This window comes from Sebastes fasciatus, chromosome 10, assembly GCF_043250625.1.
Source record: "Sebastes fasciatus isolate fSebFas1 chromosome 10, fSebFas1.pri, whole genome shotgun sequence".
Classification (NCBI taxonomy): Eukaryota; Metazoa; Chordata; class Actinopteri; order Perciformes; family Sebastidae; genus Sebastes; species Sebastes fasciatus.
This window is the reverse complement of record NC_133804.1, coordinates 32,456,494-32,483,990: the sequence shown is the minus strand read 5'-3', so window position 1 is coordinate 32,483,990 and position 27,497 is coordinate 32,456,494. Positions and strand designations below refer to the sequence as shown.

The 27,497-nt window shown below is 42.8% G+C and overlaps 2 protein-coding genes across 6 annotated transcripts in view; one reads left to right on the top strand and one right to left on the bottom strand.

Annotated features, from left to right (window-relative positions):
• Positions 1-27,497, bottom strand: part of tmem126a (transmembrane protein 126A) — a 592,581-nt gene that overhangs the window by 546,369 nt on the left and 18,715 nt on the right. The gene's annotated exons all lie outside the window — the stretch shown is intronic.
• The window catches only part of LOC141774733 (ras-GEF domain-containing family member 1C-like), a 72,006-nt gene that overhangs the window by 29,066 nt on the left and 15,443 nt on the right, over positions 1-27,497 (top strand). The window contains exon 1 of one of the 5 annotated variants that reach the window (XM_074647527.1): positions 16,409-16,903. The exons of 2 other annotated variants lie outside the window; for them this stretch is intronic. The gene's annotated coding sequence lies outside the window, so the exon portion shown is untranslated. Of the gene's footprint in view, positions 1-16,408; positions 16,904-17,172; positions 17,332-17,379; positions 17,987-27,497 lie in introns of those variants that run through there. 2 more of the 5 variants (XM_074647530.1, XM_074647529.1) reach the window with 2 other exon arrangements.

Genomic DNA, 27,497 nt, shown 5'->3' with positions numbered 1-27,497 from the left:
TCCTGACTGTAGACTGTATATAAGAAGTGGACTTAGTCACCGTGATTTCACCCATTGGTTTGTGGACTGCTGTTTTAAAGCCTTGACTTTGGCATTTTGTCCATCGTCATCTTGCTTTTTGGCTGTCGCCATCTTTTTGCAACCAGAAGTGACACTAGAGGGTGGAGATAAGTACAACTAAATGCTGAATGGGACATTTCTAGGCGACCAAAAAGGTTATAATTAACTTTCATGAACTGAAAACACACTGTGAAAGGGTTAAAAGTTGTAAGACCAAAACACGGACAACTCCCAGACTGGACAACGCCGTGGTAGCGACCTGTCCATCACAAGGTATCCCCGCCCTAAAGCATCCCCTGCTTTATGGTCTATTTGACTCTAAATGGGACCATAACTTACTAAATGAACATCATGCTGTATTGAAGAAGACTTGAAACTAGCGATTGAGACCATAAACTCATGTTTACAATGTTTACTGAGGTAATAAATCAAGAGAGAAGTACTGTTGGCTCATTTTCTCATACACTTCTACAATCAGACTTCTTTTTGCAACCAGAGGAGTCGCCCTCTGCCTAATCAGAGATGATGAGTGAGAGCATGATGAGCGCCATTTCTGTTAGTGTGTTTGTCAGTGTGTATGTGCGTCTGCTCACGCCTCCCAGTAATGTTTGTCATCCGGTTGTTTAATAGGGGTTTTGCTGTTTTATCTCGCTTTTTATTTAATCATTAATATTTCTTTTAACCGTTTTAACCGATAGCGTTAATCGGTTAAAATGCTTAATCTCAGTTAGACGGTTAATTATTAACATCCCTATTCAGAACGTCGGCCTGCTTCAAAGACAAATGCAGAAAATGTACAGTACGTAGTGAGTTTTAGGGCTCCACTACTGTTGCTGCTGCAGAGATGTAACAGAAGACAGGGCTTAATAGGAAGAAGCATTAATCCACTGACTAGACTCACCAGCCGGCGAACCCACACATAAATTACACTGTGGCTGAATATGTGTGTATAATGAAGGCTGGAATGTGCCAAAAAACAAAAACTGATTTTCAGCAGCCAAGGTGTAGCCTATCATAGGAGATGTGTACATGCATGTGTGTGTGTGTAGGAACAGCTGAACTGCTTTGTGGCCTTGTGTAAGACATCTACATGCTGAGGTAACCCTGGGGAAGCTGATAGGCTCCACTGACTCTGATTACTTTGAGTGTGTGTGTGTGTGTGTGCATTTTGTGGGTGAAGTCCGATGAGGTAATGTCACACTCCATTATTCTCAGATAGCTCTCATAGGTGTGCATGTGTATGTACGCCTGGTGTGTGTGTGTGTGGTCTCCAAAGAGAGGCTGTCAGGATGGACTGGAGGTCGGCGCTAACAGAGCATGGGAGCAGAGACTCAGCACTGTTTGGATAACTGAAATGGAGGAGGGGGAGGAGGAAGAGGAGGAAGAGGAGGGAGTGGAGGGAGTAAGTTTAGGCCACATCTTCCTTCTAAAGGTCGCTGTCACATTAGAGAAGCTCCACCGTCTACCTGCCCTGTAAAGGTAAACCTCATCATGAACTATCGTGTCTGGCTTTCAAAACCAAAAGTCATGTTGTGTAAGAGAGGAAGCTCCGTATTTGTTCCGCTACCTCTTAAACCTGCTGTATATCGCAGTGCTTGTGTCGTATCGGTGTGTGTATTAGCCGGTATCGGCAATCACTATTGCATTCTGAATTTCTACAGGGAATAAAAGATATTAAAACAATGCAATTTTACATCATTTTGGTTATTATTATTGATAATGTCCAATAACTGGATAAGATCAGATCTAATAGAATCTCATAGGATAGGGTGGGATGTGATTGGATGCAATAGGAGAGGATTGTGTTGGACTGAATAGAATAGGATAGTATCAGATCTAGGGATGCTAATTTTGAAAACTTTTCTTAACCGATAACCGACCCTCGTTAACCGATTAGTGCGTCTCATGCAGCGGTGCGCCAGCTGCAGTGCAGGAGCACAACAGACAACTGAGTCCCCAGTTCACCCGTCAGCTCTGCTGGTAGTTTAGTGCTTGCCGCCGCCACACACATGCGCTCTGTCAGCACGGCGTAACTTCAGTGACTTTCTGACAGACCGTGTGTGGGTTTGTCAGTGGCGTTTTAGCTGTGAATGTAGGTGTAGCAGACAGTGTGTGTACAGTTTATTTGTCGGTGAATAAATGCTACGAGGCTACAACTCGCTCCTCTCAAGCGAGCTATAGACGGGAGCTGACTTCCTGTATCTGTAACGCCGGCTCAGACTCTCTTAAAGTGGGCTGTTAGGGTGGACCAGCTTTTCTCCTTAAAGTGACGAGTTTTCCTCCGCTTTTTAATTAATTATTAACATTTCTTTTAACCGTTTTAACGGTTAAAATGCTTAATGTCGGTTAACTGTTAAACGATTAATTATTAACATCCCTAATCGGATCAGATCAGAGAGTGGGACAGCGTAGGATCGGATCGGATTGGATAGGAGAGATGGCAGAAACAAAGATAGCAGGTGTGCTCGTTGAGCTTCCGCGCAGGTTCACACATGCATGTGTGAGAGTTTGAATGTGCCAGCTTGCTTGGAACAGCACATAGACAGTCTAGATGTGAGTCATCCTTCACACCTGGTTCAGTATGATAAATGCCCAAATCCTTTCAGGAGCGATCCAGGACCTGTGATCATTATAGACACTAAAAGAGATTACTAGACAGCAGCGATTCTAATAATCGACTCACGCTGGATGATGATGGTGATGATGTCAGTGCCTCTGTGGGGAAACTGGCTGGAGGATGATGTCATGGACTCAACGCTAATCATGTCCAAGGCTCCACACTGGTGTCTGGGAGCCTGATTGGATTGGCGACAAGCACAATGGATGATGTCATCCGTCTCACTTGGCATTGGCCCAATTGTGCCATGGGCACTGCCTGTGTGAGTGATGAACTGTGCTCATAGCAACACTGTTAGAGCTGATGCTTAGTGACAGAGAGAAAGCCCGACAGAGGAAAGAAAGAATAGAGAGTCACTTTATCTGGAGAAGTAGCTGCCTCCAGGCTGTTTTTTGACCCGTTCTAGTTGGTTTTGAATCAAAGACTCCTACCTTTGATAGTGCAGGCAGCCACAACGCTGTGCTAAAGCGGCCTGTACGGTGTGTGGAGTGGAGCTATATTATGATTGTGAATCACGGACAGGCCCTCACAGGCACTGGCCTGCTTTTTATGTCGCTCCATCAAGAGAATATTGTGCAAGATTGGTGTTGGGCAGAGACTACAAGTGATAGACTACAAGACACGGTCGCAGGTAGAAACGTAAAGGAACGCTCACTGTGCACTGTTTGTCTGTATCACTGTCATTTGTCAAGGGAGGTGTAGGATTGACTGAGTCTTAGCCACCCCTCTTCTCTGCCGCTCGCACACCAATCTGAGGTGACAGAAATGGAGACGGAGTGTTTCGGCAGAGAAAACTCATCTGTCACCCTGGCAACGGGAGAGGTGGGAGGGGTATTATTCTTCAGCAGAGACACAGCACAGGCCTGTCAATCAACGACGCCTCCCTGAGCCTCTGGTTGCGAAGTGAGAGGAGGAGAGAGAGGTTCAATACGGACAGACATGAGTCAGGAAGTGTATAGAGACAAAATGTGAACATAAGAGAAATAAAACAGGAAGTGATAGTGGGGTAATGGTTTACTTCAGATACACCTGGACTGTTGATGAATGCACTTGAAGTTAAGAACGTTTTACGTTACAGTTCAGGATACGTTCAACTTTAGAATGCGTTAAGTTACACTTCTACAATGTTCAACTTTAGAATGCGTTAAGTTACACTTCTACTATGTTCAACTTTAGAATGCGTTAAGTTACACTTCTACTATGTTCAACTTTAGAATGCGTTAAGTTACACTTCTACTATGTTCAACTTTAGAATGCGTTACAATTCTAAAATGTTTAACTTTGGAATGGGATAAGTTACACTTCTACAATGTTCAACTTAAGAATGTGTTACGTTACAGTTCTACAATGTTCAAGTTTAGAATGCGTTACATTACAGTTCTACAATGTTCAACTTTAGAATGCGTTACGTTACAATTCTACAATGTTCAAGTTTAGAATGCGTTACATTACAGTTCTACAATGTTCAACTTAAGAATGCGTTGTTACAATTCTACAGTATTCAAGTTTAGAATGCGTTACATTACAGTTCTACAATGTTCAACTTAAGAATGCGTTATGTTACAATTCTACAGTATTCAAGTTTAGAATGCGTTACATTACAGTTCTACAATGTTCAAGTTTAGAATGCGTTACATTACAGTTCTACTATGTTCAACTTTAGAATGCGTTACGTTACAGTTCTACGATGTTCAACTTTAGAATGCGTTACGTTACAATTCTACTATGTTCAACTTTAGAATGCGTTATGTTACAATTCTAGAATGTTCAAGTTTAGAATGCGTTACGTTACAATTCTACAATGTTCAACTTAAGAATGCGTTACGTTATAATTCTAGAATGTTCAAGTTTAGAATGCGTTACGTAACAGTTCTACAATGTTCAACTTAAGAATGCGTTACGTTACAATTCTACAGTATTCAAGTTTAGAATGTGTTACATTACAGTTCTACAATGTTCAACTTTAGAATGCGTTACATTACAGTTCTACTATGTTCAACTTTAGAATGTGTTATGTTACAATTCTACAATGTTCAACTTTAGAATGCGTTAAGTTACACTTCTACTATGTTCAACTTTAGAATGCGTTAAGTTACACTTCTACTATGTTCAACTTTAGAATGCGTTACAATTCTAAAATGTTTAACTTTGGAATGGGATAAGTTACACTTCTACAATGTTCAACTTAAGAATGTGTTACGTTACAGTCCTACAATGTTCAACTTTAGAATGTGTTACGTTACAGTTCTACAATGTTCAACTTTAGAATGTGTTACGTTACAGTTCTCCAACGTTCAACTTTAGAATGTGTTACGTTACAATTCTACAATGTTCAAGTTTAGAATGCGTTACATTACAGTTCTACAATGTTCAACTTAAGAATGCGTTATGTTACAATTCTACAGTATTGAAGTTTAGAATGCGTTACATTACAGTTCTATGTTCAACTTTAGAATGCGTTACGTTACAGTTCTACAATGTTCAACTTTAGAATGCGTTACGTTACAATTCTACTATGTTCAACTTTAGAATGCGTTATGTTACAATTCTAGAATGTTCAAGTTTAGAATGCGTTACGTTACAATTCTACAATGTTCAACTTAAGAATGCGTTACGTTATAATTCTAGAATGTTCAAGTTTAGAATGCGTTACGTAACAGTTCTACAATGTTCAACTTAAGAATGCGTTACGTTACAATTCTACAGTATTCAAGTTTAGAATGCGTTACATTACAGTTCTACAATGTTCAAGTTTAGAATGCGTTACAGTTCTACAATGTTCAACTTTAGAATGCGTTACATTACAGTTCTACTATGTTCAAGTTTAGAATGCATTACATTACAGTTCTAGAATGTTCAAGTTTAGAATGCGTTATGTTACAATTCTAGAATGTTCAAGTTTAGAATGCGTTACGTTACAATTCTACAATGTTCAAGTTTAGAATGAGTTACGTTACAGTTCTACAATGTTAAATTTTCTTGTTCTTCCTTGATCTTGTTCAGTCCGTTTCAGTCACATGCAGCTCGTCAATCCACCATTTAAAAACTGAGCAGTGTCCAGGTTTGAGACAGAAATAGCTTCACTGTTCCTTTCAAGTAATGTCTACTAAAACTGGTCATAGGTTTCTGGATAAATTAGTATTCAGTGCCTTCAGAAGTAAAAGTTCCTAATTTAATTTTGTGCACATCAAATGAAAATAGCGTACAGTTGCTAGCACATCCAAGTGACTTACTATACCAACCCACAATTTAGCTTTTCAAGTTACATAGACTAATGGCACTTTAACCCAAGTTATAACAGTTAATTGCTGGTTAATGCAGAAAGTTAAAGAAAATTATTAAAAACAAATAGTAATATATTTCTTTTGCTTCAGTCAGGAAAGATAAAGATAAAGGGTCAAAAGGTAGAACCTGAGAGACGTCAAAGGAAAGAAAGTTGGATGAATACACAAGCATAGCGGTGATTCAGTCACTGTGCTGAAGAAAGCCAAAGGCAATGAGTAACAGCCATTCAATATGAATATAAAGAGTTCAGCACTCTAAATGCATCCTGTAGCCTTTTGGCCATCCTTTAAGTCTCCCTGCTGAAAAGATTTAATAGCAGAGAGAGTGACAGGGGACAAGTAGAAGAAAGAGGGAAGACATCAGTTACATTCTGTCATTCAGGTATACTGTACATGAGATTTAATGGCTTTTAGATTCTCTTTTACAGACCTTTATAAAGCTACGAAATGAAACCGTGATAACATCTGAACACCTACATGTTCTTAATGTCTATAAGACATTCATCGACCTCGCAATAATCTATTCCTCATGAAAGACTAAATGACTTCTCAAAGCCGTCAAGGGCACAAAACACAACGGACTGGGCAAGAGTCGGCGGAAACGACGGAGGTTGCAGAGCAGCAATAGTCAAGTGTTTTATTCATATCCACATACTGTATGTACAGTGATGTTGCTAGTTATGTGTCCTGTGTCTCTGACGCATTAGAGAGAGAGAGAGAGAGAGAGAGAGAGGGGAATCGAACCTGGGACATTGTGGTTATATGGCATGCGCTGTAACGTTTCGGCTACCAAGGCACTCCACAACTCCATGTTGAGATCATAGAAATAAAACAAAAGAAACCTCGCTGTAAAAAAAATATAATCCACCAACCAGTCACCACTTTCTTACCGTCTGGGCATCTATCTAGCGCAGACGAGACCTCGTGTTCACAGTCTCAATCATTGCGGGAGAGCTTAAATGCCCTCGGTGCAATGAGACCAATCCTCGCAGGATTTCATTTCAACAATCAAGGCTACAAACTTGGTAAATAAACTCATGTGGCAACCGATCGATGCTGTTTTCACTTATGTCGATGACCCGATTTATGCTTTACCATTCAGGGGATGCGCCGTGTTGAAAACATTTTTTTTTACCGGCAGTTGCCATCTTCTTACGATCTCCGCATAATATCTCGCACAAGACGAGATCCCGTTGTGTTGATAGTCTCAATGAATTCAAGGACGTAAAAACTCTTCTCAAAAAGAAAGAGAAAAGGCATATTACTCAAAATATTGAACTATTAAATGTATACAGTGTATTACAGCTCATTTAAATTATTATCGATTGACTAACATTTTTACATCTTCTTTTTTTGATGCAGAAAAAACATTATATATATATATATACATATATATATAAATGTTGATTTAAATATAAATTAAGTTATTCTTAAAAAATATATTGATATTCTGATTTGGTAAAATGTGTGAGAGACTAGAAGGGGAAGCGACTAACATGAGAGGTATGGAAATAAACATTAAACTATAAACTCTACATTTTCAACATACATGAATATATCCATAATTATAACCATATATAACATCAAACTCGAGTTGAACACTACAATTTGTCTTCAAATTAATTAATCGTAATTTAAAAAAACAAACTACAGAAAGAAATCAATATATAACAGGAAAATGATTGTATTAGACAACTCTGAGTGTTTTTCTTCTGTGAAGCTGTAATATTTAGTGCAGTAGTGTGTACAGTTGTTGCTCTGAAGCCTTGGGGAGATACATGATGTCAGGACCAAAGCCATCAACATGGATTCCTGGAGCTTCGCAGTGACCTAGTACGAACCAATCAGTCCCCGTATCCTTTCCCTCCGTCTCAGTGTCAACATGAGACACGACACATGTCACAAACTGTCAGGCACAACCATGTCAGAGCAGCTCAGATAAAACCCGTGTGCCCTGAAATCATTGTATGCACAAGCAAACAGCAGAAAAGACTCACGGGGCTGTTTGACAAAACGAGAGTACACATCTTCTCCCCTTTAGTCCTGCTAAATATTGCAGCTGGCACGGATTTGGACGAGTGCTGTTCGCGCGTCTTTTGATGAGGAGCACTGAAACATCAAATAATCCTTCTCTTGTCTGAAGGGAACATTGCAACCCTGAGATTCCTCAACTTTAAAATACGAGAATGTCACTAATTTACGCATTTTGATGGAACTTTTTGTGTCCAGGAGAGCAAATCTGAAACTCTATGTCCTCGAGCGGAGAGCACATTTCCCTCCGTGTGGCCATGTAATCCCCTGAACCCTGCTGATCCCAGAACCACAGGGGAGGGGGGGCGGCAGAAGCCTTGAAGCCCATCAAAGGAGCTCCGTCCTGGGCAGGCTAAACACAGACAGACCCCTTCACCCTGGGAGTCCCACAGCAAACAGAAGGATTATGATCCCTTCTTGAAAACTCTGCGTGTGATTGACATCCAGACGTACGCTACACATGACTATAACGCTGTTAATTACATCTTCCTCTTTGACGGAGTAGTGGGGGGTAAGTGCTGCGTGGGAGGACGAGCCTGTGAATAGATGCTTGTCATCACAGCCTCCTCTGGTTGGTAATGACAGGTGGCAGCGTGTGCAGGTGAGGACAGAAAACTTGAGATGATAAAGCTTTCTGCTACACCCACTAAGACACACACACACTATATGGAAGGTTAAAGATGTCACACTGAATCACCGAGACCTCTTCTAACACACAGTCATTTTAAAAAACAATTACAATCGCTTTTCTTCCTCTTCCTCTTTGTGTTCATCTCTATTTATTCTCCTCTCCCACCGGTGTGTTTCATGCTATCATACATCTGTGAATTCAGACACACACACCTTAACTGCACTGCAATGATTGTGCACAGCTTATACATGGGAATTAACATCAATTTAACAACTTGTTGCAAAGGCTGATGGGAGGAGGAAGAAAGGCTAAATACCACAGACCAGGAAAGAAACTGAAAATGTTCTAATGTTCTTTCTGTACAACAAACATACACATATGAGATACCGGTAGCTTGTATCTCTTGTATATCTGTATATTTATCTGAACTAATTACTGGCAGAGAGTCAACATGGAGCAAACTAAGACGTGATGCCCCAGAAACCAAATATAGCCTAGATTTAGAAGATGCCACTTGATGGTTAAGAAAGTTTGGTATGTCATGTTTTGACATTTATAAAATAGCTTTGCTCACCACCATTTTCATGATCTCTATCTATAGACCACATAGATCACATGGCTGGTTCTGGGAATCCCGCTCGAGCTTTATAAAAAACGTTCAGTTCTAAATGGAGTTTCTAAACGGGGATGTCCGAGAATTGTTCTTTCTGTCTAAAGTTCCCCTTGTGTGTGTCAGCATAGTCAAGGCCAGCAGTCATTTTAAGGAAATAGCTGATGGTGCGTTGATTACTGAATTAACTATTCAGGCTGTTCTCATCAACCATTCTTAGCTATTCCTACAAAAAGTAATGGACTGTAATTCATATTTATCCCAAGAAATCGATTAATCTACATATTAATGAACAAGGAAGTATAAAGAACGACAAACGCCATGTAGGGAGGAGGTCGAGGTGGATGGGTGGGTCAAAAAACTGGACTTTTGCACAGGAGACCGCTGTTCGTACCCTCGCGTCACGTGCAAGCCCCGAGGAAGAGCGCCGGTCATTGATTACATTTTCATAGTGGCCAAACGGCGGTACTACAACTTCCGTGTCCGTCATGTGATACCATTGGGCCCAATTGGGACTTTTACCCATAGACTTACATTGGGAAAGAGACGTCTATCAATGAATCAACTTCCCACTACGAACACCTAAATAGCCCTTATTTATATCTTTAGGTCCTAAAAGTTGTAAAACGCACTAATAGCCGAATCCAGAGTTATTTCCCTTCCTCTGTTCATATGAATGAGACCCAGACAAGGCTGGAGCGAGGGCTGGGAGGCGGGGTTAGCAAGCCGTGACGACAACGTGAAGGCTTTGACCCCGTGACCGAGCAATGGGCCCAATGGATGCGGAAGATCGCCGGAAGGTCCAGGTACTTTTCCAGTCGGAAGTCAAGCCATTTTGGCATCATGCACCACTGAGTAACTTTCATAGGAGTGAACAGGGCCCCGCCTCCAACGCTGTATCCAGTTCTCTTAATACAACCATGGTCTCGTGTTGCTGGACATTCATAGCAAAACGCACGAAAAAGTAGGTATAACTTTTTGAAAGATATCGTATGAACCGCCGTATGAGGATACGTTGAACCATTTGTTAAACCTCACCCCGAACAGTGACTGTCGGGACATAAGTAACCGTAGACTTGACGGGTCTGTCAAGCTTTGGATTTCTCCACATGCTGAAGTGGTGTGCATGGGGTTTTAGTAAAAGCAATATTTGTTATACCAAAAGTTTGTAGGGTTGTGTCTTTTTTTGAGTCTGTCCAAAAACCAAAAACACGAGCACTATACCTGTATCAACTCCAGATCGTAATGTCCCGACCTTTTTGTCTTCGCCTAGAACACAGTATTCTGGCTCCTCTCGGGTCTCGTTATTGTGTCTGTTCAGTACTCACCACTTTCCAGATTTGCCTGCCAGAGGGGGGCCTACGGCTGGGAGTGTCAGACAACCATCCCTTCCCTCCTCGACCACCACAAAAGATGAGGGAAGGAGGGGGGGGGACACGGGACGGGTGGCGTACAGACTGAGCCATTCGCCCGAGGAGACAGAGAGGCGCCTGGGGGAAAGGGGGTACTGACTGGTCCAGGGTGGCAGACTAGACTGGGATCTGGCACTAACAGCACTTTGGCCGGCCCGCACTCTTCACAAGTAGCAGTGGACCAAACAAATGACGAGACAGCAAAGGTCTCTCAACTCTTACTGAAGCAAAGCCTCCAGGAATCTGTCCTGTGAAGTCTTTGAGCTCCCTATTCATGCTTTTCAATCTGGCCATCTCTCTCCTGAATGCCTCCTCTCTTTTTCTCTCTTTCCTCCCACTCATCCTCTGGCAACTAGCTATCTGTCTGTCCTGTTGTGAACAGTCTCTACCAGAACATCCTCGTGTTACATCACAGGCCGTCTTCCTTCAATGTCGCAAGTATTTTCTTCCACATACAGCACGACTGACAGGCTCTAACTACGCAGCACAATGTGGTTTGTAGCATTAGATTGAAAACCTAATTTGTTTAGTAGGACTTGTAGCCCCATTTTACAAGCGATTTATATTTGTAACAGCGTGCAAAAGCACTTTCATGTTGTTTTGGTACATTTTAAGTAGCATAAATTATGAGTTTGCCCCTGGCAAGGCATGTTGGGCCCTGCAGGAGAGCCAAGGAATGACAGAGGGAGAGAGGAGGGGAGAGCGAAACAGACAAATACTAAAGAGTAACTGGAAGTCAGAGACACAGAAGAGGGAAGAAAAAGAAAATAACATCTTTGTGCTTTCTGCAGAAAGACTTTGAGGCTTTGGGTCAGTCAGAACCCATTAAGGAGCCACCTGTTCTGAACAACTTTAAAAAGACAGTAAAATACAATTCACATGAAAGGAATGTAAAAATATGTGTGAGGGTGTGTTAGAAACCTAAAGGACACACCTAAAGGACATATAGCAGGTACAAATACTACCATGATAAAAATCACCAGTACTTTTTAGATATTAGTGTTCAGAACATGTCACATATAAAGATATAGAGTGTAAAGTGTAGGAGTAAAATTTAAACAACAAAAAAAAATTACAATGAAGCAGGAGGATTAGGGCCACATTAAGGAAAAACAATAAAAAGGAGATTTCAAGAATAAAGTCGTAGGTTTACGAGAAAAAAAGTCGTAATGTTATGAGAATAAAGTCAGAAGTTTAAGAAAAAAATATTATTATACATTATAAAGTAGTAATTTTACGTGTTATTTTAGAAGTTCTGACTTTATTTTCGTAATATTACGACTTTTTTCTTGAAATAGTATGACTTTATTCTCATTAAATCACGACTTTTTTTTCGTAAAGTTATGACTTTATTCTCATTAAAGGCACTGTTTGTAACTTCTTACACGTATAAATCATGCGGGTCGGTGTCCCATGCGCGCTCGCGTGGGGCTACGCTGTTCAGACTCAGACTCCAACACAAACTACACGGAAGCACCAAAACCTCTTGGTTGTATCTAGTGAAGCCCGTCTGTTAAACAGTGTTGGCGGCGGTCGGAGGACGCGGAGGAGACAGTAGCTTTGGTCTCCAGGACCGCAGTCTCTGCTGTACTCTGCTCCTCTGCCTGCTTGCCTTCGCTCACACACCGCGCTCGTTCTCGCTCCACTTTATTCTCAGATCTCCCTCAATGTGGCTCTAAAACTCCGTCGTACCAAAGAAACATGTTGATGAAACTTTAGTTATTTCTTCATTATGAATATGGAGTTTAATTTGCTTACTATCATATTTTTTATTTCCTGTAAATAAAATTAAATGAGACTTTTTGACAAACATACTGTGTTTGAAGTCACGGTTTTTAATGTTTTTTTTATCATTGTGCTAATATGGTTGGAATGCTGCAGTTTCCGTGACGACTATATTTGTGAACACAGCGTTCTCACCTCTGCTGGCTGATAGGGCTCGGTCTGATCTGTCAACTTGATTAACGGCGCTTCACTGGGATGTCGCTCCCTCGTGCCGGGACCAAGCAACAGCTTTTGATAAAGGCGCAAAGTGTGTGTTATATACTGCATGCAAATGATTTTGAAGGGGGGAGAAAACAGCAAACAAACTTTGAGACATTGTGAAAGTGTGAAAGCTGCAATTAGCATCCGTCACTGATGCTGTTGCAACACCTTCGCTGTATAATGTGAGCCTGCCGGTAAGAGGGGAGCAGAGAGGAGCAGCGAGGGGACGTGATGAGAAACATTTGTATGTCTGCTTCCTCTGCTCTTCTAGACAAGAGCCCTTCTCACATGTGCAAGGAGCACCACAACGCTCTGTTGTGTAATCATTAGTAGAGGCTTCTGTTCAAGTGACTACACACTCACACACTCACACACTCACACACACACAAGAGGAACTAACCTATAGACTGTTGAAGCTTAGAGAGGCTGAGTAAGTGAGTGAATGTCTGAAATACTGAGAAACCTCCACATAAACAAACTGACCTCAGCAGCTCAGACATACTTGTAAGTTTCCCGCCTGCTTCCACATACTGTATGCTGGCTGAATCATCACTGTACTTATTTACGTCTGCTCACACACAGCGGGGGAATCACCCGTCAATCTGGGGGAAAACACGTGGTCACCACAAGATTAGGCATTAAGATTTCTCGTTAAAGAAGGAGGTTAAAGGTCAGGTTAGGTATTTAGCAGTTAAAGGTTTATTATATTTTGTGTCATTTTTGTCAATTTAGCGTCATCATTTCTATCAATTACAATTAGGGCTGGGCGATATGGCCAAAATCTTCTCCCATGATATCGGTCAATTCAGAAATATATAGACTATATGAAATAACAACATGGTAAAGCCTATTTTTGTATACACATTTTTACATATACATATTTTCTCATTTTAAGAACTTGAGTGCAAAATGAACATAAGTTTTAAGTGAATTTATAGAGAAAATAAAAACGTTGTCAGACCCCTCTGCGTCACTTTTTGGTCGCAGTAAACACGTGCTTAACGTTGTGAATTAAACAAAAACGCTTGCTTAGGATTAGGTGTCCACTTAGTCACGTGTAGGAAAAAACAACGTGGTTGGTGTACGTTTTTACAGAGCAAATGTGACTGGACGTTGTGAACACGGGACACGAACGGTCAGCTGATTGTAAAGTGAAAGTGAAACGGAACACAAACAGCGGTTTCCTGGATGAAAGCCTTGTGTTTGTTGGACACATCCACCTCCAATTGCCTCTTTTGCGCTTTGTAATACATCACCACAGCACTTTCCCTGAGCGTTTACTGTTGCCGCGGATGGGTCCACATTGTAGTTACTGGAAAGCCTGATGCGTGTCGAGTGGAGTGCTAAATATGCGTCTCATACCGCTGCGTCAGGAAGGCCAGACAGATATCTGTAGATGCTTCACACCAACTAAAATCTGAGTTTGAGCTGCTCCCATCTGGCCGTCGATTCAGGGTCCCGAGGGCGAGCCGGAACATATATAAGAGGTAATTTATTCCCCACGCCATACAGGTACTGAATGCAGAATGACTGCACTAGGGAAGACCTAAAGTATTTTGAAATGTGTAACTTATCCTCACCTGCTGCTGCTGTTTCCTGCCCATTTGCACAATTATACGTCTGTTGTTGTATGTTTTGTAACAGTGCCAGTGCCAGTGTCAAAGTAAAGTAAGTAAAGTGAAAGGGTACCTAGTGTGGCGGTATCGAACGCCAACGGCCGTGACAAAGCGTCAGTATTTGTCGCCCTGTGAATGAGAACAGGCCTACAAGAGGGACATAGCGTGCAAACATGTTGGTTAATTGTCATTACTCACTGTAGCAAGACCTTCTGCACCTGCTACAGCGCCTGTGTGTATACAAGAGAGAGAGAGAGTGTTTTATCTCTGCCCTCTGCTGCAATGTCAGACCCTTCCTCTTCCTCTTCCTCTTCCTCACCCTCAGGGCCCAGCAGCAGGCATCAGAGCTCCAGGGACAGCAGCTCACACACAGCCTCTCGTGGCCCGACAAGGACCTTTTACCACTCCCAATCTCATCCGCTTAATTATTTCCCCTCTTCGTCCGTCTCTCCCTCTCTTTTCTCTACAACGCTTCCCTTCAAATTAATTACCCCCCCTTCCAATAATGTACATCTCACATGATGACAGCAGCAGCAGCAGCAGCCGGGTAACACCAGGCAATCCTCCCATAACTCCCATTATTCCAGCTTCTCATGTCCACTCAGTAGGGAGGTTTTTGCACATCCCCTTTCCTTGTTGTTTGAATTAGGTGAATAGTAATAATTAACTGAGTCTCATTTCCATATTCAGAGTCGGCCCTTTCACTCAGGGGTCCCGGTTAGTGAGTGTCACTCAGGATAGAAGAGGGGTTTTGCCTGCAGGGGATAGTAAATGAAAAGAGAGCCCATTGTTTCTTGTAATCTGCCCCGAAACTGTTTGGATAACCTCTCTGGTCTGGAGCTCGTGTGTATAATTGGATGACTCATTAGCCGACCAAAGAAACAGTTTTGAATAATGAACATTCCTGTTCTGCCTCTTAGATCGGCTTTGAACTCAAAGGCTGTTGAATATATTATCTGTGGCTGTATTTGCAGTAGATGTACAGTACACAGACTAATAGTGTTATTAATTGTCTTTAAATAGTAAATTGTTATTGTTGTTATAGTGTGTGTGTAGATGAGAGAGAGAGAGAGAGAACCACTGCTTGCTTGCCCACAGCAACAACAAACCAGATACAGTAAGCTACCGGAAATAAATTTCCCTTCAAAATAAAAGCTACAAGCTATTATACATAGGTCTAATACTGATGTTAGTAATAATACCAATCTATAAATACAATAATCAAATTACAAAGATGATGACAGTTTGTGTACATGATATTATTCCTGGCCCCAAAAGCTTCAGGTTCACTCCGCATAAAGTTTGTGCGCTAAGTTGATTAACTTCAAATTTGCTTGGGTATATTTTAGAGATGTCAATCGAATCAAATATTTAATCGCAAATTATAATAAAATTTTGTATCTGTTCAAAATGTACCTTAAATGGAGATTAGTCAAGTATTTAATACTCTTATCAACATGGGAGTGGACAAATATGTGACAAAGTCATGTTTGATTTGTTATGTACTATAGGGCTGACCGAAGCTTCCACCGTTCGACCTTAAAGGTCCCATATTATGCTAATTTTCAGGTTCTTACTTGTATTTTGTGTTTCTACTAGAACACATTTACATACTTTAATGTTTAAAAAAAACTTTATTTTCATCATGCTGTCTGCTTGAATATACCTGTATTTACCCTCTGTCTGAAACGCTCCATTTTAGTACATTTCAACAGAATTGCAAACGGAATTGCGTTGCTAGGCAACAGCTTGGGTCCATGTTTACTTCCTGTCAGCTGATGTCATTCACACATCCACTGCAACGGGAAATAAACTGGGACCCATTTAGAATGTTTACGTTTAAAACTTTGAAATTGTCTAAATATTGTAGATTTGTGACATCACAAATGGACAGAACAATCCTGACAGCTTGTTTCAAAAGCTCAGTTTCTGAATACGGGCTGTGTGTGTATTTCTCTGTGGATTAAGGGTTTTGATACTTTCACAGTATTTATATAGAACTTAAACCTAGTTTTATAGCCATGAAAATGTCACTTTTTTTACAATATGGGACCTTTAAAATCAGTATTGGAATGCATCTTTTTTTTTGTTCATATTTAAGTATATAATAATAATTATATATTATGCACAGAAAGATGTTGGTGCCCCCAAATGAGTCAATCACGCCCTCTTGGCATGTTTCCACCACCCTTTTCGTCATTGGTTTTATTTTGAAAAATCCAAAGCGGAAGCCTCATTATACTGCCTACACTTGTACTTGCCCGGTGGGTGTGTGAGTAGTTCCCTAGTCTCCTCTTCTCTCCCCTCTTCTCCTCCTGTTTTATCACTCTGCTCCGGGGACGTTGGATGAGCTGTGCGGTCCTCCGTGTCTCCGTGGCGCAGGAAGGACAGGACAGGACAGACAGGAAGGACAGGACAGGACAGACAGGACGGACACCTGTCCAGAGAGGAAGGACATTTATTTAACACGCTACTATCAACAGACATTTCCCACCAAGCAGCCTCTGGAGTCCGGCTCTCTACTTCTCTCTCTTCTGATGCCAGCTGAACAGGCTGTTTTTATTAAGCGCTCATTAATCTGGAATAATCTGGAGTTGTATTGATTTGACATCGGATACAAATCGGGATCAAAGATGGGGATTAAAGTGTAGTGCTGGTAAGTAGCCTATTAGAACACCACTGCTGTCATTATTCAGATTACTCTCACGCCCACAGCCCAGTGTGTGTGTGTGTGTGTGTGTGTATATTATGTACATGTGTGTGTGTTTGTGTATTCGGTTTTGGAACGCTTTTACGCACAGGCGTTCCATCCATGGAACGTTCTATTTACTGATTCTGGAACACCGTGACATCACAGTTGGAACTTTACTAGCAACAGTGATGACATCATGTTTCCTTATCGCGTTAGAAACATTGTAGCTGATGATGCTCGCATCACTTTACTACGATGGAGGCATCACAGTATCACGGTGTCTGTGATGGCGTGAGTCAGCGGTGTGTGTGTGTGTGTAAAGGGCGTGTGAGGGGATCCAGCTCATTCTAGGAGTCACTGCGTCTTCTTCTGCCTCTCTGACACATTCACAGGTGACAGTGTTGGATATGTGGACAGGTGACATTGTGTTAGTCGGTATAGATGGAAAACAAAGAGGCACTGATAAGCCGGACTGTGTTGTTGTGGGCTGGTCGGTTGGTGTGAAGGCTTATCTCTCTTAGCTTTGTGTAATAATTAACGTGGGAGTGGAGCCTCTGTGTAAACTCACTTCTGATTTCTTTATCAATTCATGTGTAAATTTAAGTCTAGTTATTTTTCCTTACAGGATGAACAGGTGTTGACACTCTATTTTCCTCGGAATGAAAAAAAAAAAAAATCTGCATCATCCACTAAAAGCACCCAAGAGGTGCTACGAGCAGCCCTTTTTTCACCCACGGGCAATGCAGCAGCAGCAGCAGCTTGCACAGCTTACCAACACAAACCAAAAAGGATTTGTTATCTGTCTGTTGCAGCTTACTGCAAGGTGCATGAAAGTAAGAGACCGGGCTCTTGTCAGAAACCAGTTAGGTGGGGGGAGGAATCCTAGCTGTTGATATTACCAGTTACCAGTTGAGGCACTTCTTTGCTCCCACACCCTCAGCAGCACCGGTCTCCTCTCCACCTCCCTCAGACCTCACAGGAGTGAAGCGCTGGAGTGGTAAAGCGTCACGTTTCCACACCGTGCTCTTTCAGAGCTCTGAGAGGCAGGTCTGTCTTAACACATGCATGGCTGCTTCCTAAGTTATTCCCCCCCCTGTTTAGGATGCAACCCTGGGAACTGTGTGTTTGCTCACCGTGTGCACCTTTACTGGCACCATGTGCTATCTTTGTATTCCCAGAGGGGTGAAAAAACAAACACGTTTTGTTCTGTGGTGCTTGCTGAGTGAGTGTTTTCTTTTGTGAAATGACAAAATGCTGTAAATCAATCATTTGATTCTCTCCTTGCAGTCTTGCTTGAAGTAATCTGAATCTTATTTCGATCCTGTTGCACAGTGGTGCAGAGGGTTGCGGGTTCAAACCCGGCTTGGGGCTCTTCTGTGTGGAGTTTGCGTGTTCTCCACCGTGTTGGCGTGGGCTTTCTCCGGGTTCTCCGGCTTCCTCCCACAGTCCAAAGACATGCAGGTTAACTGTTGACTCTAAATTGTCCCGTAGGTGTGAATGGTTGTCTGTCTCTGTGTGTCAGCCCTGTGATAGTCTGGTGACCTGTCCAGGGTGTACCCCGCCTTCGCCCAATGCGACCCCGAATAGGATAAGCGGTTACAGATAATGGATTTCGATCCTGTACCATCATCAGCACCCTTCGACTTTGTCCTCCAGCGATCCAGACTCAGTGCAGCTTGTTCTTCCACCTCTCCTCCAGTCGAGCTTGTTCCCATAAAGCCTTTTGCTGCGTGTGACAGATTCTGAATTGAAATGACAGCTCGCTCTAACAGTACAGTAGATCCGGCGGGTTGTACAGGCATGAGTCACCCCCAAGTTAAAGGGGCCTGTCATAAGTCGCCGGTAACAAGTGTGGTACATGTACAGACTACAACACATGTTCCTTTCCAATTCAGGCCAAGTCTGCAGAGAATAACAGGTGTGCTGTTAATGAGGGCATCGTTCAGTTTGGTGAGATTTGAGAGAGGAGAGTTTCTCAGAGAGTGAGGCCGGTTATTGTGAGTGTGTACAGAGGGAGAGTGAGAGAGAGAGGGCAGGGTCTGTCTAGAGCAGGTCGACGGGGAGGTAAACACAGTAGCTGTTAGTCTGCTGGCAATGACAGCTTTATCACCACCACAAGGTTTATGGCTGTGTGAGTGTGTATGGGGGGTTGGCGTGTGTGTATCGTAGATCAGACACTATTCTACGCTACAGACATGACAGCATTCCACTACTGCCTTGTGGCGGAGCAGTCCAATCCACTACAACATCCTACTGACATCTCTGTTACTAGTGCACGATGAATTCCGGTTTATTGTGTGATTGTTAAACACATGAGGAAACTTCTTTTTAAAATATATTTTGTATTAAATGATCAGTCACTGTGTGTCCATGCTGGGATAGGCTTGAAGCCCATCCCCCCCCCACCCTGCTGTGTTGGATGGATGTGTGAATGATCAGTCAGTCTTTTGTTCTTCTTCTTCTTCTTTTTTTTTTGCTGAAGCAAAGACATTTTTAAATTTCGAGAAAGGGAGCGTGCATAACAATAAAAGGAAGCGAATAATAAAAAGTAGAAAAAATAGATAACTGCAGAATGGAAACTCTTCTTTTTGGTACATTTTCATTTCTATTCATCTCAATTTTTCCTGTTCCTGAAAGTTACCACTCTTTCTCCAGTGCCACTGGATAGTCAAGTATATTTGATGTTTTTTTTTCTACCTTACATAAACGTCTCCTCAGCCCGGTATGAGAACTCGGTCGGTTGAAAACGGAGCAGAACATTGTGACGGCCTGTGTGTGTACCTGACAGGCCTTCGGATGTCCTTTGGCTACACGGCAGCTTTGCCACTGACACGGGGATGATGAGAGTGATCTCGCTGACAGGCCGAGGCAGACGGGGTTCACATGTGGAATCACTCTGTCACAGGCGGTGGCGAAGGAGAGAGAGAGATAGAGAGAGAGAGAGAGGGGAGGAACAAGGGATTTTGATGGAATAAAAGAGAGAAGAGGGGAGGGTGTGGAAGTGGGGGGCTCAACAGGCATCTAATTACCTCCCAATAGGAGCCCCGACTCCATGGAAACGCTGTGTGAGCCGGTCTTAGCTGCCTCCACATGGCCTGCATGCTGTCATATGGGCAGCTATCGACAGGCTGTCTTTTATGGATCGGCTGGGTCAAAAAATAGCAATGGAATATGATTAGATCCCCGGTGTGTTCAGTAAACCACTGGAGTAAGCATATGGATTACTCCATCAGATAAAGGCTCTGAGTAATTACATTCACATCATGAACTGTATATTTTAGCAGAATTTCCGTTGACATATCAGGCCGGAGAGCTTCTGCACACCTGAGGATCGGGTATGTAGTCGCCATTTTACCGACCTCCAAGTTCCTAAAGGCCACTTAGTCTGCAAGGTATCTACCTCCACTTAGTCTGCAAGGTATCTCAGGTCTGACTCGTGTTCCGATTAATTTCAAAACTTGAACGAGGGTTTATTTGAGAAGCAATAACAACGTTACGGCAGGTTACGTCTCGCCCGACTCACTACCGACTTGATGTTTTATACGTTAAACGTTAACATATCATACTTTTCACTGTACGCTATAATACGCTATGACGCAGCGTATACAACTTGTTGCGATCTACACCTACGCAGACTTCATAGCATCTTCCAAAAACCTCCCTTTACCACGCACACTGAAAAACTGCCTTACAGCTCTAAATCCTGTCGTAAATAAAGGGTTACAAAATAAAAAATATATATTAAAAACAAAGCATTCGAATACCGATTTCAAGGTCGAATACCATGGCAACGGTCAAAGCTTCGAAGCATTCGGGTCAGCCCTATTATATGTTAATGACATGGTTCCACTTTAAAAAATAGGGGGGGTAATTTTAGCATTCAATTAGGGCTGCAACAAACGATTATTTTCATTTTCAATTAATCTGTCGATTAGTTGTTTGGTCTATAAAATGGTGAAAAATATCGATCAGTGTTTCCCAAAGCCCAAGATGACGTCCTCAAAATGTCTCGTTTTGTCCACAACTCAAAGATATTCAGTTTGATGTCATAGAGGAGTAAAGAGTCCAGAAAATATTCACATTTAAGAAGCTGGAATCAGAATTTTTACTTTTTTTTTCTGAAAAAATTACTCAAACCGATTAAACGATTATCAAAATAGTTGCCAATTCATTTAATATTTGACAACTAATCAATTAATCGTTTGCAGCTCTACATTCAATGTACAAAAATCTGTTGGTAAAATCCCTTTCTTGAGGAATAGCACCATCATGCCCACTGAGCAGTCCCCTGATAATCTGCTAACTCTGCTGCTGCTGTGGCGGCACACTGTCGCTGTAACTGAACCACTCGTCATCACAAACAGAAGACCGCGCAGGAAATGTGTGAATGCATCATGAAAACATTTCATAGTATGTGAATGAACCATGTGTTATTTCAGAAAGCATTAAAATGAGATATACAGATTTGAATTCTGGCCTCTGCCTGTCTCTAATCATATGAAAATACACGAGGCCTGAGTTATGAACGGACCACGCAATCTCCCAACGCTAATTAGCACGCCTCGACATCATACATCAGCAGTGACACACCGTCCGCGTGGCCTCTGCCCGCGCAGGTTGTAATGAGCAGATAGATGTACTTCAACAGGAGAAGAGACAGCCGTGATGAAATTAGTAACGTCTGCTTTATTAGATTTGCATCTGTTACCGTCTCGCTCGTTAGTCTGCGGCGGTTCTAGTGCACGTTTGATTGAGAGTAATACACCGCTGAGTGGGCGTTTTGGATGATGCCTAATTTAAAAAAAAGGACCATTGAGGTAGCTGCATTGTTTCATTCATCCTTTCTTTCTGGATGCTCTCAGTCACTCCACTCTGTTTCCCCCATATTCTCCCATTCACTCGGTGAGCTGGGAACTCCTCATAAGCGGCACTTGAGGCCAAATTATGCCTGTTTAGGAGACAAAATCACTCTCGTCTGATTTGCATCAAGGGTGGTAGTAAATTGGAGTATTATGAATAATACATGACTGTCTTTTTAAAGCACTATGACCGTTGTGAATGACAGATTTAGGGCGCTCGAGGCTCAGACACGTGCTACGTGCCCACTAAGAGCCAATCTGTGCTCAGCTTTAATTATCTGTAAGTAACATGATAGATTGCCCAGACCCATCACATGTCACAGACCTTCAATTAATCTTTTAGTGCACCATTTGCATCCACTCCGAACAGGGGGAAATAGATTCAGGAGTGTGTTTTTCACACATGTGAAGTGGTTTTGAAAGGGAAGTCAGTGGTGCTCAACCTTTTTAGAGTCGGTCCTCTAAAGCACAGATCTTCTCTCAGGCTGATGGTTTTGTGTAATGCTGATCTCGCTCGCATCTAAATGTAAATATTAGCCAGGTAATAGCTTGACTTTAGGGATTCAAAGTGTGCATGTAACTTGCATCTTGCTTTATTTCGCTCTGTTTTTTGTTCAAAATGTGAGAACACAGACTGCAGCCGCACCTCTTTGAGGACAGTCGGACAGATGGTTGTTATTCACAGTGAAGGAATGACTTCACTTGGACTTAGATACGCTCTCTCGGCCCTTTTGCAATGCACACACACACACACACACACACACACATACATGCGCCGCACAATTGTGTCCAAACTCGCTCAGGAATGAGGACGGCTGCACATGTGCACACAGGGCGTGTTCGCGGAGGAGAATTCCCAGTGAGCTTTAACATTGGGGTTGATGGAGCTGGCGGGTGTGTGTGTGTAACAGGTGCCAGGACGTCAGCGTGACCCCCGCGCTCAGACGCTGCAGGGGCATTCCAATAAAAGGGATTTGGGAAGTGTGTCCCCCGTTGAGCCCCGCTGAGTGTGATTCCCGGGCTCTGTCGGGCTCGAATGGGCGGGGGAGCTGGAATGCCTCGACGGTAACTCAATCCTCTGTCTGGCTGCTGTGTGGGTGCAAGTGTGCATGCATGTGTTTTTTTTTTCAAGGCACAATGAACTCATTTGTTTTGCAGCTCCACTCCCTTCCCCGAACACCATTAACCAACGGTAGTGCGCTGGTTTGATTTTGTTGCAACGTGTGCGCGGTGACATATGTGTGGTATTTTGCGCTCTCTCTGTCGTCGCCCGGTGCATCTCGGCGGCCAGATTGGCTCGGACCCCGCACCTCGGCATTCGCACCGGACGCCAATTCACTTTTGGGCTCCTGTTGAGACTGGGGATGATGGCAGGGGCATAGGGCCAGAAAGCCTCCCATGCCAGCAGCTCCCACTGGGAGAGCAGGCTGCTGCAGGGCCATCTGTACAGGCGTCCTGACTGGGCTCATTGGAAAAGTAGGGCGTGGAGCGGGAGATGAAGGAGGAGGTGGAGGAATACAGAGAGGACATGTGGATGGGAAAGGCTGGCTGACAAAGAGGTGTTTACTCTCTTTCAAGCCCACTGCCATCATGAGAACACTCCCCTTTATTTCTCTAGTCGCATCATTTCAGCTTTCAAAGAAACACTGTGGAAAATTTAGGCCAGAGCTGCAATACTCTAAAGACACACGAAACAGTGTCAGGACCAAAAATACACAAGGATCTGCTTCTTTTTTTCTTTTCTTTTTTAGAGCGCACTCCTGAAATAGATGAAGTGTTGAAACTGTAATGTATTAAAGAAGCGAACATGTGGATCCTAAATTAGAAAAGGAAGTGTTAGAGTATGTAAATGAGTCGGTGAGGAGGGAGCCGGGGAGTCATATGATGGAGTCTGCAAAGGAAAAGAGGAGTTTAGTGAATCTAGCAGGAGGCAAATTTAACATTCATAGAGCCTAGACTGTCTGCACACTACCCTGGGGGAGATATCACCCTCCTCCCTCCACAGCCCACCTTTCTCTCCTATCTCTTACCATCTCATTCCTACACTCATCCCCGAGCAAGGTAGCAGCTTTTACCTCGGTGTTTTTACCTCCCTTTGACTGTGATCTCTGAAGCAACTAAAGAAACAAAACAAAACATTGCTGCAGTGCCCCACGCCGGATATTTGCTGTGCTTACTTCTGATGATGTGCTGCTCCTCTAAAAATAGCATCGCATCACGTCTTGGTTTCACTCTTGGCTTTGTGGTGTTTCTCAGTATCGATACGCCATATCCTTTCTGTTAAAACAAATGTATTCAGACAATTAGATAGAAGCAGTCCTAGCACAGGAACATAACTACAACATACTACAAAATATTTTATATTTATACATTTCCTGGAAAGCAATAGGACAGTGGGTTACAAACTTTAAATATTTAACTTAAATATTCAATCTTTTCATCCAGCAGCGCACCTGATTCATCTTAAATGAACCCCCTTATCAGTTGTATGTGGTCTGCTGGTGCAGGAATAGATTTTATTGGCCGTTGTGTATCAGCTGTCAAGGGTAGAGTACGAGCAGGGAGGCATCTGATTGGTTCTTTCCAAGCGGACCGCGAGGCAGTGATTGGTAGACGTTTTTACAGGATTACAGCAGCTACAGATGACGCCTCTTTTCAGAGCTCATCAGTAATGGATCGCTGTCGGGGTGTAAAGACCATTTCAACCAATATAACAAATAGTGTAGACTGGAGAACATCGTCAACCCTGCCTCTAATTTTGGCGTATCAGCGGCGTGTCATCAATAGATAGTCGGACGACGGACGCTACGATCTGAAAGTGAATGCATCTGCTCCGTACGGAGTCTCAGCTCAGAGTAGCAGGTGTCATATTATTCACACACGGGACGAGAGATGGCAGAAGATTTGGCAATATTTCAGATTTAAACTCAGTGGTATCAGGGAACCATAATGTTGATGAGGTAATCGTCGTGAGGAGGACGGATCGGTCACAGCCGGTGTGTGCGGCGCCAGGTAGACCCCTGCGGCCCCGCAGCAAAAGCTCTACCAGAGAGGCCAGACACACCGCCACCCGACGGGAAAAAATCAAAGTAAGCGCGGTACAAATACTGACCGTCATATTTTCTTGTAAAACGTCTGGTGTAATCGGTAACACCGGTGTTGTCACAAGTTTATTAACCGGTGAGAAAATTTCCTCACCGTCACATCCCTACTTGAAACTTTGCCAAGCAGCAGCAGAAGAGTAAAATTACAACAACGACCCCAAAGTGACTTTGGATCCAGCTTCCCCCCCACCGAGGAGACCTTAACCCTTCACCTTTGACCTCTGACTCCTTAATGATAGAGGTCAGACAGCGGGTTTGATTTTTCCTGAATGAGCCTCTTCAGTCTTAATGGAGAGCCGTCTCTCTAACGCTGATTGTGTTTATTCATTAACTTCTTAGTGGCAGATCAGATTAGTCAGCAGCTGTGTTACCAGTCTCTACGATCAAACAAACACACAGGTGTGTGTGAGTAATACTACTTATGTGGTGAAACAGGTTATACAGAGACGTGACAGAAGTGGCCACTAGAAAAACAGAGATTAACAAAGTTGTGAAGCTGTTTGACAGCTACAAGCTGCTCGGTCGGGTCAGGAATGCCTTTGTTTCATCAACACACACACACACACACACACAGCGAGACAGTCGAGGGTGCTGATAAAGACTGTGTGTCTCCAGACACTGCCGTTCTGTTAATCGTGATAGAACAAAGCAGGCGGATCCCCCTGATGTCAACGATAACGGCCTGACAGAATCACAAGGACCCCGAACAATGACACTCCCCCAGCTGTCTAGACGGAGCGCAGGGCTGCCGTTGGCTGGCTGGCTGCTGGAGATCTCCGGAGGGGATTAGAGCACACGCCGCTACGCTCACCTGTTCTTCGCTGCTTGTTTCTCAATGTGTTATTTCGCGTGGTGTTGATGCAATGTGACAGGCACAGAGGGATGCTGGGTGTATCATGAGGTAGGAAAACAAGTTATACATAGAGAGAACAGCTGTGGATGACTTCTTGGTCACATTGTAGGGAAACAAAGTGGTGTAAGCAGCAGCAGCTTTCACATGGTTGTGAAAGAATATAAGAAGTTGGACATTTTCGTAGTTAGTCACAAGACTCGTTGGGTCGGTTTGTCTTTCATGGGAGTAAATGATGTCTGAAGTCATCTCTGGGAAGTGCACGTCAACTCCACAGCTCAGCACACAGATGTCTCCAAAAACCCCAGATGGCCTAGAGACAACAGGATCTTGCAGATTGAAAATGATAAACTCAAACTCAGGTGTTCGGCTGCTACAACCTTACTTGGTCTGGTATGACCCGTAGCTTATGTGAGCTAATGTTAGCAAGCCTGAGTATTAGAGCTGCAATGATTAATCTATTAGTTGTCAACTACAGTATTAAATGAATCGCCAACTATTTTGATAATCGATTAATCGGTTTGAATAATCTTTTAATTAAAAAAAAAGTCTAAATTCTCTGATTCCAGCTTCTTAAATGTGAATATTTTCTGGTTTCTTTACTCCTCTATGACAGTAAACTGAATATCTTTGAGTTGTGGACAAAACAAGACATTTGAGGACGTCGTCGACCATTTTCTGACATTTTAAAGACCAAACAACAAATCGATTAATCGAGAAAATAATCAACAGATTAATCGACAGTGAAAATGACCGTTAGTTGCTACTGAATATTGCTAAGTACCTGACATTACTGAGTCAGCTTGTTAACTTTATGACTCTCCTCTACTTGTACTACTGTTACAGTGTTTTATCTTGTCACGTACCTTGATGATGATCTCTTTAAAAGACCCATTAAGCATTGCCTCCTGTAACGTGAGACGGACTCATGATGGTCAGTAAAAAACAGAGATATCGTCTTTTTTTTATTCCACACATTCTTCTCCCCGTTGTGAAAACCTGGGGGCCTACATTACCCACAGTGTAACTTGACCGCTAACAGTTCAATCGGAGACTGATTGGTTGACCTGTAAACAGAGTTTGATGTGTAACGTCGGCGGAGTTCCTCTTTAAAGTAACTGACTCAAAAGAAGGGAAACTCAATGTGCCATTTTCCTGTAATTGTCACTTTTGACCAAAGTGGTCAACAAAAGTCTCGCTTTAACTTGAGATGAGAACTCACAGATGCATCCACGCAGTTTCCTTCCTCTTTGTGAAACCATAAAACACTCTACTTTTCTAAACTCTGACACTTCTTTTTTTGATCTTAAACCAAACTCTGAAAACAGTTTTCGTGGCACAGTATGAACAAGGTTGTACACAGAAAGTGATGACTGATCCATCATAACATGTTCACATCTGTTGCCTGATTGACCTCCGCTCACGTGCTGCAGACTGTGAGGAAAAAGACTGACAGAGACACGTGAATCAGAGCCGTAGAAACGCTGGAGGGAGGAGAGGAGAGTTTGTGAAGATTATCACAAACGATAGAGGAAATCATTGACAGTGTGGGCACGTAGAATATAAAACTCCCAGTCACTCCCATACATATATGAATACAAACACAACCAGCAGAGGGATGTGTGTGTGTTGGTATGCATGAGATGACTCACAGATACACTCCTGGATTTAGTCACACACACACACTCCCAGACTCCTGAGACTTTGTCCTCCTGTCAGCCCTATCACAGAGGAAGTCCCTTCCA